Source organism: Physeter macrocephalus, chromosome 14 (genome assembly GCF_002837175.3).
Source record: "Physeter macrocephalus isolate SW-GA chromosome 14, ASM283717v5, whole genome shotgun sequence".
Taxonomy (NCBI): Eukaryota; Metazoa; Chordata; class Mammalia; order Artiodactyla; family Physeteridae; genus Physeter; species Physeter macrocephalus.
Window position 1 is genome coordinate 11,618,200 of NC_041227.1, and position 6,000 is coordinate 11,624,199.

Sequence of the window (6,000 nt, forward strand, 5' to 3'; positions counted from 1 at the left end):
AACAATGGCCAAATTACTTCGTAAATCTCCTTTGACTGAGATACCACTGAAGCCACTGCTGGTTCCAGACATCATGATTTGTCCTCTGACTAAAGAACCAGAGGTCCCTGCTGCCTCCGAAGTTGAGAGTCTCTTCTGCCATGCTGGCTACAATGGATTCTGACTGGCTGTCTGCTTCCCATGGAAGATGGGCACTGATCCTCTGATTGGCGGAGCTTAGGTCACAAGCCTGTACTCCAGATGCAGGGATCCTGAAAAAGTGATGATCTAGTCATCATTTGATGACTAGATGAGGTGGGATACTTGAATTGATGAGGTGGGATACTCCCGAACATTGGGAGGGGAAGGAATCCAAAGATGTTGAGCAGCCATAAAAAATAACAGACATTCACTACAGGAAGGCTGAAAGGACAGAGAGTGGTGAATTTCTGAGTATTCAAGATCTACATCTCTCATGCTCCCAGTGCCCTACAAAGCAGCAAGTTCCTTGATTGGGGTCTCTGCATGGCCAGGCTTTGCACAGAGGAAGTGGATGTTGAGAGCAGAGCCATCTAACTTTTTGGGGACTTGGTCTGGACTTGGTCTCTGAGCAAATCAGCAGTGATCATGAGCAGAAAACTAAATTGGGCCTTTCCCACTTTTCTTGTATTATGGGAACCTGGGCTGGTGGGTTAGTTGGTTGGTTGGTTGGTTGGTTTTGCATGATTCCAAGTGATGGGAAAGAGCCCCCCAAAAGAGCTGACATTGGATTTACTGACAAACTTGGTGAATGGAGACTGAATCAAATAAATTCAACACTGAGTTCTCTTTTGAATAAAAGGGCAAGTAGGGTGGTTTCACAAAGCCATCAGGAACCCAGGCTCCTTCCATCCTTTTGTTCCATATCATCATCACGTGGCTTCCACCACACTGTCCAAAATAGCTGCTAAACCTCCAGCCATCAGGCCTCATTCCAGCAAGCAGGAAGGAAGGGGCAGGGAAAGAAAAACACATATCCTACCCTTAACCACACTTCTAGGACTTCTGCTTCCATCCCATTGACCAGAACTTAGTCTGTGGGCATACCTACCTGCAAAGAAGCTGGGAAATATAGGTTTTATCCTGAGCAGCCATATGCCCAACTAAAATTCAATGGAAGAAATGGATAACAACTACTGGAGACAACAGGAAATCTGTCACAGTCAAGAGGTACATACACCAAAATTTATCTCTAGAAAAGGAGTAAAATTATGGGTGATTTTTAGTTACTTCTTTATAGTTTTCCATAATACTTGATTTTTAAAAAACTGACCATATATTTGTAATCAGAGGGGAGGGGGAAGCATTGTCACTCTTTTCAGTTTGAGGGGGAAATACAATATGAGTAAAAGAAATGGTAAAAATGAAACAGGAGGGAAGAGGCCAGGGCACAACCTTTAAAAGAATGACATAGCCATAGGACATGACAAAAACTGGTTAGAACTAACCAGATCCAAGATGGTGGAAGATGTGACTTCCAGGAGACCTCATTATATGCTCATTGTAATACACTCGCTAAATGACACACCCACCAGTGCCATGACAGTTCAGAGCTAACCATAAAAGGCCAAAACTTGGGTGGTGGCTGAATTCCTGGAAATCCCCACTACCCCGCCACCCAGAAACAGTTGGACTAATCCTCCCACTCATTAGCCTATGAAATTACCCAGCCCATAAAAACTAAACTCCAGGCCTCTCGCCTTCTGAGATGGCCCACACTCTATGGAGTATGTTTCTCTATAAATAAATGCACTTCTTACCTATCACTTTGTCTCTCACTGAATTCTCTCTGCGTCGAGACATCAAGACCCTGAGCTTCATTAAGTCCTGAGACCAGGTGTGTGACTTCAATTAAGACCGTGGGTTGGGCTTCCCTGGTGGCGCAGTGGTTGGGAATCCGCCTGCCAATGCAGGGGACACGGGTTCAAGCCCTGGTCCGGGAAGATCCCACATGCCGTGGAGCAACTAAGCCCGTGCGCCACAACTACTGAGCCTGCACTCTAGAGTCCGCGAGCCACAACTGCTAAGCCCGCGTGCTACAACTATTGAAGCCCGTGCACCTAGAGCCCGTGCTCCACAGCAAGAGAAGCCACCGCAACGAGGAGCCTGCGCACCGCGACAAAGAGTAGCTCCCGCTAGCCGCAACTAGAGAAAGACCACGCGCAGCAACAAAGACCCAATGCAGCCAAAAAAATAATTAATTAATTAATTAAAAAAAAAAAAAGACCGTGGGTTCAAGTCCCAGTCAGGGTTTTGGCCGGGTTCAAATCCCGGCACATGGGTTCAAGTCCCAGCCTGAGTTGCGTGGTTTCAAAATTAGACCGAGAGCTAAGGCAATTTTTAAAGAAACACGTCTGCTCTCTTGTGCAGTGTTCCCAAGGAAATAAAACTTCCCTGGAAATGCTGCTTCTTTTAGCAGCCCTACTTGGCTCTCTCCACCTACAGATAAGACCTCTTCCTCCCCAGAATGCCAGGATGATCTGTTAGGACTTGTCATGGCACGAGGAATGTTTTGTATTGACGTGTGTCTACTTGCCTTGATTCTCGGGCCACCAGGCTGTGTTCCAGGAGTGCTATGCATTTCCCTGCACGTGGTGCCCTACCGGCTTAAGCTTCATTAACTATTTATTAGCCAAATCCAGGCTGCCTTCACATCTTAATTCCCTGAAATGATTTGCGATTGATAAGATCTGGGTAGATGTGGAAATCTTAACAACCTTGCCCAAGAATGAGCAAGTCCTCTGAAATCTTTGGAGGTAAAAGATGTTGGGAGCTTTGGAGATTTGCTGCACTTCATTGTAAAATCCATCTTGACTCTCACTTCCACCCCTCCTCCTCACCATTCCCACTTAATTTCTTATCTCCTCTCCAAACTAAAGTCTAAGAAGAACAGACTGGAAAAAAGGAAAAGAGATTGCTTATTTTTCTCCTTGGGTCTAACATCAGCCCCAGAACTTTATTTTTATTTATTTATATTTGGCTGTGTTGGGTCTTTGTTGCTGCGCGCAGGCTTTCTCTAGTTGCGGCGGGTGGGGGCTACTCTTCCTTGCAGTGCACGTGCTTCTCATTGCAGTGGCTTCTCTTGTTACAGAGCACAGGCCCTAGGCACGCGGGCTTCAGTAGTTGTGGCGCCCGGGCTTAGTTGCTCCGCGGCAGGTGGAATCTTCCCAGACCAGGGATCGAACCCGTGTCCCCTGCATTGGCAGGTGGATTCTTAACCACCGCGCCACCAGGGAAGGTCCCCAGCCCCAGAACTTGAGCTGTATTTAGGAAAATCAAGTTTTCCCCCTCCAATTCAACGCAGAGTTTCCAAATGATTTCGTTCTCAGAGAGTCAAGGTGGATATTCTCAATAATTAGTGTTGAGCAATATTCTACTACTGAACAGTGGTACCAAACGTTTTCATTAATTCCACAAGTATTTATTGAGCTTCTGCTTTGTTTCAGCCTCTGTTTTACACACTGGGGATATTGCCTTCTCATTCCTTCTCTCTCCTCTCGCCAGAGCCAACCATTCTCGTGAGTTCGAAGTGTAACCTTCCTAATGGTGCTATCATATCCTCATTTTACAGGTGAAGAAACTGAGGCACAGGGAGATAAAGGAACTTGCCCAAGGTCACACCCCTGGTAGCTTGCAGAATCAGTACAAACGGAATAAGTGAGATGAAGAAAAGGCAGGTTGATAAGAGGGACTGTTCCAAAGCTGAGAACTGAAAGTGGAGAAAGAGGCACCAAATGTCGATTTCTCAGAAATCCTCCCCCACATGCCCTAGCCCTAGGCAATCACTAATCTACCTTTTGTCCCTATGGATTTGCCTCTTCTGGACAATCATGTAATTGCGTAATATATTGACTGGCTTCCTTCACTTAGCATGTTTTCCAGGTTCATCCATGTTGTAGCATGTATCAGTACTTCATTCTTTTATACATGGCTGAATAATATTCCATTGTATGGATATGCCAGATTTCACTTATCAGTTCATGGGCATTTGGGTTGTTTCTATTTTTGGGCTGTCATGAATAATGCTGCTGTGAACATACATGTACGCGTTTTTATGTGGACATACGTGTTCAGTTCTCTTGGGTACTAGGAGTGGAATTGTTGGGTGTATGTTAACTCTATGTTTAAATTCTTAAATAGCTGCCAAACTCATCAAAACAACATTGGGATCATCAGGTTGTGAACGCTGCTTAATGTAATCACCCGTGGGCCCAGGCTCACAAAGGCTTTATCTCAACATGGGATTTGATGATTACTGCAGCAGTGAGAAGGATATATGACAACGATTGAACTGCCTCTTAGATTTTTGTCCAGGAACAATACAAATCACTTCTGTTCACATTTTACTGGTCAAATCAAGACATAGAGCCACACTCAACATCAAGGGGATAGGAAAGTACAGTCTTACCTAAAGTGCTGACAAGGAGAACTAGAGACATTTACAGAATTATGTTAATAATGGCAGCTGCGGGACTTCCCTGGCGGTCCAGTGGTTACGACTTCTTCCGATGCAGAGGGTGTGGGTTTGATACCTGTTTGGGGAGCTAAGATCCCACATGCCTTGCAGCCAAAATACCAAAACATAAAACAGAAGCAATATTGTAACAAATTCAATAAAGACTTTAAAAATGGTCCACATCAAAAAAAAATCTTAAAAAAAAATGATAATGGCAGCTGCAGTGAATGTTACATACAAGATGTAGGGAAGGCCTCTGTGAGAAGAGGACCTTTACTCTGAGACTTGAAAGGTCAGAAAGAGCCTGTTGGAGATGATGAGGGCAAAGAAATGCTCAGCGTCACTAATCATTAGGGAAATGTAAATAAAAACCACAGGCACTGGCACTTCGCATCCACTAAGATGCCTATAATAAAAAGAGAGGGGCTTCCCTGGTGGCGCAGTGGTTGAGAGTCCGCCTGCCGATGCAGGGGACGCGGGTTCGTGAAAAAAAAAAAAAAAAAAGAGAAAGTGACAATAAGAACTGTTGGCAAGAGTGTGGAGAAACTGAAACCTTCATACATATTTGGTGGGAATGTAAAATGGTGCAGCCCCTTTGGAAAACAGTTTGGCAATTCCTCACAAAGTGAAACAGAGTTATCATATGGTCCAACAATTCCACTTCTAGATACATACCCAAGAGAATTAAAAACATCTATCCACACAAAAACCTGTATATGAATGTTCATAGAAGCCTTAATTCATAATAGCCCAAAATGGACACAACCCAAATGTCCATCACCTGATGAATAAATAAGCAAAATGTGGTAAATATATCTGTACAATGGAATATAGTCATCAACAAGAAGGAGTGAAGTACTGATACATGCTACAACATGGATGAACCTGGAAAACGTTATGCTAAGTGAAAGAAGCCACCAAATATTTTATGATTCTGTTTGTATGAAAGGTCCAGAATAGGCAAATGCGTAGAGACAGAAGGTAGATTAGTGTTTGCCAGTGGCTGGGGAGAGGGATGAACAGAGACTGACTGCTCATGAGTACAGTGTTTGTTTTGGGGTGATGAAAATGTCTGGAATTAGAAAGGTATGAGTATACTAAAAACTCCTGAATTGTACACTTTAAAAGTGTGAACTTTTTTTAAAAAGGTGAGTTTTATGGTATGTGAATTACATCTCAATTTTAAAAAAGTAACAGGGACTTCCCTGGCAGTCCAGTGGTTAGGACTCGGGACTTCCACTGCTGGGGTCACAAGTTCGATCCCTGGTTGGGGAGCTACGACTCCGCATACTGCATGGCGTGGCCAAAAAAAAAAAAAAAAAAAAAAAAACAGTAACAGATTAAACCCATTGAATACAAGAGAAAAATAAAGAAATTGAAGTCTGTACAAACTACTGTTCATAAAATAAATAAGTTATAAGGATATATTGTACAGCACAGGGACTATAGCAAATATTTTATAATAACTATAAATGGAGTATAATCTTTAAAAATTGTGAATCACTGTTTCACACCTGAAACCTGTA